Source organism: Tachyglossus aculeatus, assembly GCF_015852505.1.
Source record: "Tachyglossus aculeatus isolate mTacAcu1 chromosome 12 unlocalized genomic scaffold, mTacAcu1.pri SUPER_6_unloc_2, whole genome shotgun sequence".
Taxonomy (NCBI): Eukaryota; Metazoa; Chordata; class Mammalia; order Monotremata; family Tachyglossidae; genus Tachyglossus; species Tachyglossus aculeatus.
Genome location: NW_024044829.1, coordinates 4,077,522 through 4,090,409, shown reverse-complemented (window position 1 = coordinate 4,090,409; position 12,888 = coordinate 4,077,522). Strand labels below are relative to the sequence as shown.

The 12,888-nt window shown below is 44.2% G+C and overlaps 1 pseudogene; it reads right to left on the bottom strand.

Moving 5' to 3' along the window:
• Positions 1-5,676: 5,676 nt before the first annotated feature.
• On the bottom strand, positions 5,677-12,594 carry LOC119921278 (annotated as a pseudogene).
• Between the last annotated feature and the right edge of the window lie 294 nt (positions 12,595-12,888).

The window sequence follows — 12,888 nt, the reverse complement described above, 5'->3', positions numbered from 1 at the left end:
CTGTACAAAATTGAATAATGTTTAGTCCTTATCCTCTTTTATATAACTCACTGGCCCCAAATGATTGTCTTCTCTTCTTTAGATTTGCCTCCTGTAGTTTTGCCACCATGACGTTTAGCCTATTTCTCCCCTCTCTGAGATTTTCTCTAAATAGGTAGAATTGTAATTTGAAGATCCCCTTATATAATTCACATAGACCTAAGAAAACACTATACCCACTATAAATCCCTTCCTGACCTTCAGATCCACAGCCATTATGTTCATAACTGTAATTTATTCATTTATTTATATTAGTGTCTGTCTCCCCGATAGACTGTCAACTTGCTCTGGACTGGGAATATAGCTACCAACTCTTCTATATCGTTGTATTAGACTCTCCCAATCACTTAGTACAGTGCTCTGCACACAGTAAATGCTCAATAAGTATAACTGATTACCAGCACAGTAAATATTACTGATGAATAAAGTCTTCTAAAGAGTTGTAATAACAAAAAATTGGAGGCCCAAGGAATTATCTTAGGAAGAAATGCACGATCATTGTTATCACACTCATCCTCTAATCAGTTGATATTCTGAGCAAACACAAAGCTTTTTAGGTTACTTTCACAATGCAGTTGATGTGCTTGGATATTTCTCATATTACTGGACTGGATGGTGAGATTGTCAGGAGAAGATGTGATTCATTCATTCATTCAATCTCATTTATTAAGCGCTGTGTTCAGAGCAGTGTACTAAGAACTTATATTAAGCACGAAGTAATGTGAAATGATGTTCAATGCACACTGACCACAGTCAGAAGAGTCAAGAGTCAAGATGCTCTGGTCCTTACCTGTAGAATGCAGAGTTTTGCCCTTTTGGAGAAGCAGGGGTGTGAGCTGTGCTGAGTCCAAGAAGACTGAAAACAGTGAAAGCAGTCTGAACGACAAGTGACAAGAGGTTAAGGAACAACAGCAAAAGCCAAAGTCCACAGAAAGCTGCATGGTCTAATAGAAAGAGCCCAAGTCTGGTAGTCAGAGAATCTTGGTTCTAATCCTGCACAGCCACTCGCCTGTTGCGTAACCTTGGGAAAGTCACTTAACATATCTGAGTCTCAGTTACCTCATCTACAAAATGGGGGTTCAATAATTTTCCCTCTTACAGACTGAGATCCCCATGTGCAACAGGAACTGTGTCTTACTTGATTATCTTCTATCTACCCCACTGTTAAGTACAGTGCCTGGCACATAATAAGCGGTTAAATTTCACTTTCACTATAATTGTTATTATTAATCTCAATCATATTTATGGAGTGATTAATGTGTGCAAAGCACAGTACTAAGCACTTGGGAGAGCACAATTTAACAGAGGTAGTAGACAAGTTCCCTAACTATGACGGGCTTACAGTCTAAGTGATTTGGCCAATATGAATATGGCTTCTAAAATCCCCACCATCAATACTCCTCAACTGCACTGCTTTAAGTATTGCTTCACTGGGGATGTTTTCATGGAGTTATTTCAGACAACCACTATGGATATTAATTATGGTATTCATTTAGTGTATACCAAAGCATAATCAAAGCCTAAGGAGACACCGAAGTGGACCAAAGCATCACCACCAATGTTATTTATTGAGCACTTACTGTGTGTAGACCACTGTCCTAACATATGGGAGAGTTGGTAGACACATTCCCTGCCCACAAAGAACATACAGAGTAGAGGGGGAAACAGGTATTAATAAAATAAAGACATTAATCCCTGTCGAACATGAGACCCAAATCAACACTTACTGGTACAGTTAACATCAATCAGTGGTATTTATTGAGCTATGTGCAGAGCACTGTGATAAGTACTTGGAAGAGTGCAATACAACGGACTTAGCAGAAAGGTTCCCTGCCCACAATGAGCTTACAACTTGCACCCATGTTCCCTCATGCTGCTGCCCGGATTATCTTTGTCCAGAAACGCTCTGGGCATATTACTCCCCTCCTCAAAAATCTCCAGTGGCTACCAATCAATCTGTGCATCAGGCAGAAACTCCTCATCCTGGGCTTCAAGGCTCTCCATCACCTCGCCCCCTCCTACCTCACCTCCCTTCTCTCCTTCTACAGCCCACCCTGCACCCTCTGCTCCTCCGCCGCTAATCTCCTCACCGTACCTCGTTTTTACCTGTCCCGCCATCGACCCCCGGCCCATGTCATCCCCCTGGCCTGGAATGCCCTCCCTCTGCCCATCCGCCAAGCTAGCTCTCTTCCTCCCTTCAAGGCCCTACTGAGAGCTCACCTCCTCCAGGAGGCCTTCCCAGACTGAGCCCCTTCCTTCCTCTCCCCCTCGTCCCCCTCTCCATCCCCCATCTTACCTCCTTCGCTTCCGCACAGCACCTGTATATATGTATATATGTTCGTACATATTTATTACTCTATTTATTTATTTATTTATTTATTTATTTATTTTACTTGTACATATCTATTCTATTTATTTTATTTTGTTAGCATGTTTGGTTTTGTTCTCTGTCTCCCCCTTTTAGACTGTGAGCCCACAGTTGGGTAGGGACTGTCTCTATACGTTGCCAATTTGTACTTCCCAAGCGCTTAGTACAGTGCTCTGCACATAGTAAGAGCTCAATAAATACGATTGATGATGATGATGATGATGATGATGATGGATAAATAATGACATAGAATTTGTGTGGAAGTATCTTAAATATTCCAGAGTGATTTGCATAAATCTTGGGAAAGATGGAGTGGATGACTCTTCCAGGGGTGTGTAAAACCGTTCCAATGAACCAAGATGACATGACGAATATGTAAGTTACATGATATTTATTAATGAATTTAATGACAGAAACCTTGAATTGCACGTAAAAATTATATGGAATGTATTAAGGGTTAATAATATAGAATTAATAATATTTCTGTTCTCACTGACTCTCAGTCCAAGCATTCTTTTCCTAAGTACCAACCATGGACTGTTCCATTTTGCAGATGAAATACAGATAGAGGATAGGCCTGGGAGTCAGAGGTAATGACTCTACCACTTCCCTGCTGTGTGACCTTGAGCAAGACACTTCATTTCTCTTTGCCTTATTTCCCTCTATGTGGAACAAAGGGATGTGTCCAATCCAATTTTCTTGCACCTACCTCAGCACATAGAACAGTGATTGGCACATAGTAAGCACTTAACAAACACCATAATTTTATTATTACTTAGTTGATGGGAAATAATACCAAAGTTATGGAATATATTCTCATGGGAGTTTTCCATTGTCCCCAAACTGCATGACCATCATTTTGGGTTATTCTTAGTCATTTACATGACTACTATTACAGGAATCAAACCAAGGCCAATCAAACACTCCACATCCCCATATACCTTTCCCTTAGAAATCTGTTTCCCGCAGTTACTCTCCACAAAATGCTGGCGGACCTTTGGACACAGGACAGAACTATTACTTTCCCTGTTTGTGTTTCTCTGCTGTATACTTTGATTTTTCTAGGTGCTACAGAATCTGTCCTGACAATGATGGTATGTGATTTTTTTATGTTAGTTTTTTAAGGATTTACTAGGTGTCAGTTACTGTACTAAGCGCTTGGAAAGTACAATTCAGCAACAGATAGAGACAATCCTTACACTGCAACGGATTTCAGATGTGAGAACTGTGACACTGAGAAGTGAAATACCCAGCCCAAGGTCACACAAGGAGACGAGTTGCAGAGCTGGGATTAGAACCCAGGTCCTTCAGAATCCCAGGCCCACACTCCCTCTACTAGGCCATGAGACTGCTCTTGTTATGTGGCCATATGTAACTCCCTGAGTTACCCACCTATCGTGAGCTACAAAGTGTGTGTCCACCTGGTAGCTGCTACGTGAAAGGGCCCTTCCAGTCCAGATAGAGCAAATATATTGAGTCTCCACACAGCCCTTTGTGATTTCGATAAAGTTACCATGTTTTCTGTGACCCTCATCACTACTGACGCTGATCTATGGGAAAAACGTCCCCAGTAAGCTTCTGCCATAAGATGTGACTATGCTGATTGTAATGGTTCATTTACTGTTAATACTTCTGTACCATGTCAAAATCATCTCTCCTTCTTTCAGGCCACAAAGCCGGCCCCAACTGCTCCTCCCACCTCATTGTCATCACCTTGATCTTTGGATGTGCTATTCTCATGTATTCCCTGGTCAAGCCAAGCCACTCAGGTGATGTGGACAAGCTGCTCTCCTTCTTTTTTACTGGTATGCTTAACCCACTGGTACTCAGACTGAAGAAACAGGAGGGGACCACAGCTCTTAAACTAATACATCAACAAGTGGATTCCTAAGCCAAGCCCGCAAGCCAAAGAATAATTTCCATTATCGGTAGCAGCATATCCAAGTTTAAAGGGCATGGTTCTGGAAGTTAAAGAACCTGGGTTCTAATCTCCGTTCTGCACATTTAGTTACTGTGACCTTCTCTGTGCATCTTTAAAATAGGGATTCAACACCTGTTCTCCCTCCCCTGACTGTAAAGCCCATGTGAGTCTTGATTATCTGTCCAGGCTCTTTCTTTAAGTGTGTTACTTTCCTCTAGTCCCTCTTGAATTTCTTACTGTAGTTCATAGAACAGCTTCTAAAGGGTCAGGTTTATCTTCAATTCTATTTCAATCTGCCAAATGATAACCCCCACCAAAACATGATGTGCACAACCTGGTCTTAATAAACTGAAATGAGAAGCAGTGTGACCTAATGGATAAACCATGGACCTTGGTGTCAGAAGCACGTGGGTTCTAATCCCAGCTCCACCACTTATCTGCTGTGTGACCTTGGACAAGCCACTTCACTTCTCTGTGCCTCAGGTTGTCTCATCTTTAAGATGGGGATTAATACTGTTAGCCCCATGTGGGACATGGACTATGCAAAACCGGATTAGTTCGTCATGGCACCAGTGCTTAATACAGTGCCTCGCTCACAGTAAGCACTTAGTACCATTAAAAAAAACTCTGACAAAAGGAACTGAATAAATGGTAGATCTATAAATGTTACTATTTAAGGAGCTTATTTTTTTCTTTTGGAATTAGAAGAATACTCTCCTTGAGCTCTGTTGCATAAAACAGTTACTAGATGTCACTTCACTTATGGTCTTGCTTCAAAAATCAAACCCATAATTGGATTTACAGACATGGGCAACATCTGTTTAAATACAAATAGAGGAGAATTCCTTAGAAGAACGGGGTAGTGATCCTGGAAATCAGAGTGGATCAGGAGTGGCAGGAACTTGTCTGTGAGTTGAAAAATCAACCTAACATTCAGCTTCCAGGAACTCCTAAATATTATTTTCTGATCTTCTCTTCAAACTCTTAAAATAAAACAATACAACATTAATACGTATCAGTAATTCTGTTATGCTATTTAAAATTGTCTTCATGCTCTGCAAACAGTAAGCCCTCAATCAGTACCATTAATTGATGGAGAAAATGCCCAATTTTACATGTTGATATCTTGATATCTCATTTCTTACTAGCCTGAGTTCTTACTGTTGTTGTCTATTTAAATTCTGAGAATAAGTAACGGGCCTCTGACACTTCTCCATGGTTCTTTCCAAGAGCCCAGAATATTCCATGCATAACAGTGAGCCCTCAGCAAATGATAAAAATGGGAATGTGCCAAGTAATACTGCCTGAGCAAAGTCATTGGCTTTACACCGCAACAAAAAAGTCACCTTCAGAAATCAGGGCCTCTCAGATCCTGGGGAGATATCTTTTTACCCATAATTCTCTTCAGAGCACCTTTCATCTCTTGATTCCTCAGACTGTAGATCAGGGGATTTAGCATGGGAGTGAAGACTGAATTGGAGAGAAAACAGCTTCTTGTTCTCAGGAGAGTAGGAGGCTTTCACTTGGAAATAAGTCGAACCCACAGACCCAGAGAACAGTGAGACCACAATGATATGGGATGAGCAGGTGGAGAAGGCTTTGCGACAGCCCTCAGCGGAGGACATCTTCAGGATGGTGATGAGAATGCAGGCCTAAGATACAACAATTACTCCAAAGGGGAGCATCAAGACGATAACAGTCATGGCTACACTGTATATCTCAAGTGCGAATGTGTCCGTGCACACCAGGTCTAAGAGAGGAGGGCTATCACAGAAGAAATGGTTAATTATATTAGGCCCACAGAAGGGCAATGAAAGCATCATAGCAGTCTGTATTGTTGCCACGGGAATCCCTGATACGCAGGAAGCCAGTGCCAGCTGCAGGCAGAACTTTCGGTTCATGATGAGTGAATAGTGGAGTGGATCACAGATGGTGGTATGTCTGTCATAAGCCATCGTTGTTAGGATCAAACACTCTGCAGACCCGAAAAAGAAGGCAAAATACATCTGGGCTGCACATCCATCAAAGGAAATACTTTTATCCTTGGAGAGGAAATTGGTGAGCATTTTGGGGTTGATGACATTGGTGTAGCCGATATCCATAAGGGAGAGATTCCTGGGAAAAAATACATAGAGGTTTGAAGGTCAGGGTCAACAGTGGAGACCAACACGAAGAGGGAACCTCCAATCAAGGTTATTAGGTGTACTACAAGGAAAATAATAAACAGGATGACCTGAAATTCATGGAGATTAGAGAAATGCAAAAGGATGAATTCAGTTAAAAGTGACTGATTGCCTTCCCTCAATTGTATTTTTATGTCAATGGAAGTACAGACCTATCTGGGCCCAAAATATGTCTTCTTCGTTCAGGAAAAAAAATGAGTAGCAATTATGTAAGTCCAGGACTTCCCTATGAACATATTCTCAGAATGAACTTGGGTAGCCTGTTTTGTCAAGGATCAAGGAGATCATAGCTTGAAATAAATGGAGTCTAGGTTCTCAGTGTCCAGAAGCAAGTTCAGGAGACTGACGAGGTAAGGAAGGTAGCTAATTCTGTAAAGGAATAAGGAGTTTCATTTTATGATCACTTTGCTACTAGTGTTTATCATTATTGAACCCAAATTTTTCCCACCACCCTACATGTTAACAACTGCATAGGACCTAAGCCTGCTGGGGAATTGAATAATCGCAGATTCTCTGCAGAGAACAAAGCACCCCAATCCATGACTTCCACATAAAAATTTCCTCAACATCTGGTCACAAAAACACACCTCCACATACTTAACCATCTGTACACAAACACATTTAAACACATGCACACAGCCTGGGTGCTCATGTGCCCAACAATGACTGGGTGAAAATCCTTCACAGAAAAACAACCACCAAAAATTTACTCACTCATCTGTACCCTCTTTTCTCTCTTAAGTCCCGTCCTTAGGGAAATAGTGTTATAATTTTAGCAATGTGAGGATTTTTTGTATGGTATTTAAGCACCTATTTAATCACTGTTCTAATCTCTGGGGCAGATAGAAACTAATAAGGTTGGACACAGTCCATGTCCCAAATGGGGTTCACTTTATCCACATTTTATGAATGAAGTCGCTAATATATAGAGAAGCAGAGTGACTTGCCCAAGATCACACAGCAGACCAATATTATTGATTTGTACTTTCCCTATGTGCCTAGCAGAGTACTCTGCACAGCGCACGTGCTTAATAAAAACCACTGATTGATTTTGGAATTTTAATTTTTACAGGCAAAATAGATACGGAAATCACCAATAATACTCGTATTACAATGGCTGTAGGAGTGGGCTCTAAAGGTAGACATTTATTAATTATAGTAATAATGTTAATAGTGGTATTTGTTAAGTGCTTTCTATGTGCCACACACTATACTGAGCGCTGGGGTTCGTACAAGTAAATTGGGTTGGTAACTGAGACAAAGAGAAGTCAAGTGACTTGCCTAAAATCACACAGAAGACAAGTGGCAGAACTGGGATTAGATCCCATGACCTTCTTACTCCCAGGTCCATGCTCTATCCACTATGCCATGCTGCTTCCCCTAATTAGCATCACATTTAGCATCACAAAGGTTTCAGTGTGCTCTTCTAATGAACAGTGTTGGTGCCTAAGGCATAAGAAATTATACCTCTCACTGTACAAAAGCTAAGCCCTAAAATCAGTGTTTATTGTTCACCTGAACCAATCTCCCCTCTATCAATCAATCAATCGTATTTATTGAGCGCTTACTATGTGCAGAGCACTGTACTAAGCGCTTGGGCAAGTGAAAGTAATTCCTGGCTTTTTCAGTTATAAAATCCCTCCCAATAGATTGAATTTGGGGAACTGAAGATGTTACTACATTTAAACATGGTATACTGCAGTCATGATTCCATTGGCTAGTCACGATCCCTAATGCCAACGTTCATATGGGGTGCCAACCAAAACTGAACAGATTCAAACGTGGAGCTCATTTTGGGCAATGTGTCTTCGAGCGCTTTGTACAGTGCTCTGCACACAGTAATTGCCAACTAAATATGATTGTTTGGTGCTTTCCCTCCTACAACTTCAGTTTTCATATGAAAAAGGAAGTTAATCAATTCTAGATCACGCATGTATGTGGTGGCAAGCAGCTGCACAGATAATTCAAAATGACTGACAACACAAATCTGAGGTGAGGCAATCATGTAATGAAGCATGGGAAGTTACTGCTTCATATTTGTGTGGTTGCAACTTGGAATTAATGTTGACAGGAATGTGCATGATGCCACTGATAATTTGAAAACATGCTACATGGTCGCAAGCAAAGTCTGTTCTCAATCTCCTGAACAACTATCTTGTGGCTTCTTTCATACATTCATGATCACTCGAATTTTTGGACTGCTCTCTCTCTGTGGTGCCCTTCCCTTCAGGCCTACGTGCTTATATTTTGCTAACAGAGCAATGTCAGTGCACAATAGATAAGTTGCTCTGGGATGATCTCAAATCTTGCTCTCAAAGTTGCTCTCAAATCTCAAACAGATCATCTAATATGTCCCAGGACAGAGACCTACCGGAGATGCTGAGATCTCTCCTCTGAGAAGCTTGCTAGTGACAAACTGGCATGGACCATTGAACATCCCCAGGGGAAGAGATCTGCTTGAGGACACAGCTCTCTCTGCAGAGAAGCCACAAACCAGAGGGTACCATCGACCGCTTCCCGGGGTAGAGACCTGCCTGAGGACACTGAGATCTCTCTGCCGAGTGCCCACAAATCAGCAAAGAATATCGAACATCTCCTGGAACAGAGACCCGCCCAAGAATGCTGAGTTATCTCCCTGGAGAGGCCTCAGCCTGTGGACACCATCTATCATCACCGTGGACAGAGACCTGTCCAAGTAAACATAGATAAGTCAATCAATCAATCAATCATATTTATTGAGCGCTTACTGTGTGCAGAGCACTGTACTAAGCACTTGGGAGCTATAAGTTGGCAACACACAGAGGCGGTCCCTACCCAACAGTGGGCTCACAGTCTAGAAGGAAGAGACAGAGAAAAAAACAAAACAAAACATATTAACAAAATAAAATAAATAGAATATATATGTACAAGTAAAATAAATAAATAAATAAATAGGGTAATAAATACGTACAAACATATATACATATATATAGGTGCTGTGGGGAAGGGAAGGAGGTAAGGCAGGAGGGATGGAGATGAGGAGGAGGGGGAGAGGAAGGAGGGGGCTCAATATGGGAAGGCCTCCTGAAGGAGGTGAGCTCTCAGTAGGGCCTTGAAGGGAGGAAGAGAGCTAGTTTGGCGGATGTGGGGAGGGAGGGCATTCCAGGCCAGGGGGATGACGTGGGTCGTGGGACGATGGCGGGACAGGAGAGAACGAGGCACGGTGAGGAGATTAGCGGCAGAGGAGCAGAGGGTGGAGGCTGGGCTGTAGAAGGAGAGAAAGGAGGTGAGGTAGGAGGGGACGAGATGATGGAGAGCCTTGAAGCCGAGGGTGAGGAGTTTCTGCATGATGCGCAGATTGATTGGTAGTCACTGGAGATTTTTGAGGAGGGGAGTAACATGCCCAGAGCGTTTCTGGACAAAGACAATCTGGGCAGCGGCATGAAGTATGGATTGAATTTGGGAGAGACACGAGGATGGGAGATCAGAGAGAAGGCTGATGCAGTAGTCCAGACGGGATAGGATGAGAGCTTGAACGAGCAGGGTAGCGGTTTGAATGGTGAGGAAAGGGCGGATCTTGGCAATGTTGCAGAGCTGAGACCGGCAGGTTTTGGTGACGGCTTGGATGTGAGGAGTGAACGAGAGAGTGGAGTCGACGATGGCACCACGGTTGCGAGCTTGTGAGACGGGAAGGATGGTAGTGCCGTCAACAGTGATGGGAAAGTCAGGGAGAGAGCAGGGTTTGTGAGGGAAGAAAAGGAGTTCAGTCTTGGACATGTTGAGTTTTAGGTGGCGGGCAGACATCCAGATGGAGATGTCCTGAAGGCAGGAGGAGATGCGAGCCTGGAGGGACGGAGAGAGAGCAGGGGCAGAGATGTAGATCTGGGTGTCATCAGCGTAGAGATGATAGTTGAAGCCGTGGGAGTGAATGAAGTCACCAAGGGAGTGAGTGTAGCTCGAGAACAGAAGGGGACCAAGAACTGAACATTGGGGAACTCCCACGGTAAGGGGATGGGAGGGGGAGAAGTAGCCTTCAAAAGCGACTGAGAATGAACGACCAGAGAGATAAGAGGAGAACCAGGAGAGGACGGAGTCTGTGAAGCCAAGGTTGGATAGCGTGTTGAGGAGAAGGGGGTGGTCCACAGTGTCGAAGGCAGCTGAGAGGTCGAGTAGGATTAGGATAGAATATGAGCCGTTGGATTTGGCAAGCAGGAGTTCATTCGTGACCTTTGAGAGGGCTGTTTCCTTGGAAAATAGGGGACGGAAGCCAGACCGGAGGGGGTCGGAGAGAGAGTTGGTGTTGAGGACTTCAAGGCAGCGTGTGTAGACGACTCGTTCAAAGAGTTTGGAAAGGAATGGTAGGAGGGAGATGGGGCGATAACTAGAAGATGAGGTGGGGTCAAGAAAGTGTTTTTTTAGGATGGGAGAGACATGGGAATGTTTGAAGGCAGAGAGGAAGGAACCAGTGGAGAGTGAGTGGTTGAAGATGGTAGTTAAGGAAGGGAGAAGGGACGGAGCGAGAGAATTCATGAGATGAGAGGGAATGGGGTCAGAAGCACAAGTGGCCGGAGTAGCACTTGAGAGGAGGGAGGAGAGCTCCTTTGAGGATACTGCTGGGAAGGATGGGAGAGTCACAGAGAGTGCTGAGAGCCGGGGGGTTGTAGAAGGTGGAGGAGTGACTTTGGGGAGGTCAGACCTGATGGATTTAATTTTATTAGGAGGCCAAGTCGCTGGGGGTGTGGCAAGGAGGAGGGGGAGGAACCGTGGGCCTGAGAAGGGAGTTGAATGTACTGAAGAGCTGACGGAGATGATGGGCCTGGGTGTCAATAAGGGAGGAGAAATAGTTTTGTCTGGCAGAGGAGAGGGCTGAGGTAAGGCAGGAACGGATAAACTTGAAGTGAACGAGGTTGGCATGGTGTTTAAACTTTCGCCAGCAGCGTTCGGCAGCTCGAGCATAAAAGCGAGGGAGGCAGACAGTGGCAATGATCCAGGGCTGTGGGTTAGTGGTACGAGAGCAGCGAAGGGAAAGGAGAGCGAGTGAGTCTAGCTGAGTAGAAAGGGTACTGTTGAGAGCAGTAATCTGATAATCAAGATTGGGTAGAGAGCAGAGGAAGGCGAGGTGGGGTGTGAGGCGCTCAGAAAGATGGATGGGGTCAAGAGACCGGAGATCTATGTGAGGGAGTAATATGGATTTACAGGGGAAAAGAGTGTGAGTGAAGAGGCAGGTGAGAAGATTATGTTCAGAGAGAGGGATTTCAGAGTTGGTGAGGTTGGACACAGTGCAGCGGTAGGAGATGATGAGGTCGAGGGTATGACCAAGTTGGTGAGTGGGTGAGGTGGGGTGGAGAAAGAGGTTGGCAGCGTCAAGGAGAGATAGAAGGCGGGCGGCAGAGGAGTCACCAGGAATATCCATGTGGATGTTGAAGTCTCCGAGGATCAGAGTGGGCATGGAAAAGGAGAGAAGGAAGGTAAGGAAGGAGTCAAAATCGTTAAAGAAGTTCGGAGGTGGGGCTGGGGGGACAGTAGATGACAGCTACAAGAATCTGGAGGGGTTGGTAGAGGCTAATAATGTGGTCTTTAAAGGAAGGGAAGGAAAGGGAAGGGGGACGAGGGATAGTGTGGAAGCGACATTGTGGGGCGAGAAGGAAACCGACACCTACTCCTTTTCCGGTAAATCTCAGGGAGTGGGAGAAGAAGAGGTCTCCACTGGAGAGAGCAGCAGAAGAGACTGTGTCGTCCGGAGACAGCCATGTTTCAGTTAGGGCGAGGAGGAGTAGAGAGCTGGAAAGGAATAGGTCCCGGATGAAAGGCATCTTACTTATAACGGAGCGGTGGTTCCAGAGGCCACACTTGGCAGTAGCTGTCGAGGGAGGGGAGGGAGCGGGAAGGTTGTGAGGGTTGGGGAGTGTTTGGTTTGGGAGGAGTAGATCTGTCCACCAAGAGGCCATAAACCATCATGGACAAACGAACATTGCCCAGGAAAGAGATCTGCCCCACCTCCACCTTTCTGAACCATTTTGAGACCTTTCTCCACTCCTCTTTTTATCGACCACTACATTGATCCTCAGGATATTCAATATCCTAATAGGTGTTCCTGACAACATTTCTACTGCCAGCTTTCTATCACTCCTAAACTCTGCTCACCCCCTGTTCCACCCCAGCTCACCCACTCATTGACACACATTTGGACACACATTTAATCTCATCTACTCTAGTCACTCAACAAGTTCTACCCTTACCAAAGGTGAAATCTCTCTATCTGACCATAGCGTCTTCACCTGGCTTCTATCCCACATAGCTCATACAAACAAATCTGTCCTGTAACCCGATGGAAACCTCCAGTGTTTTGACGTTGTCCAATTTGCTCAAGTCATCATGCCTCATTTATCCTCCACACA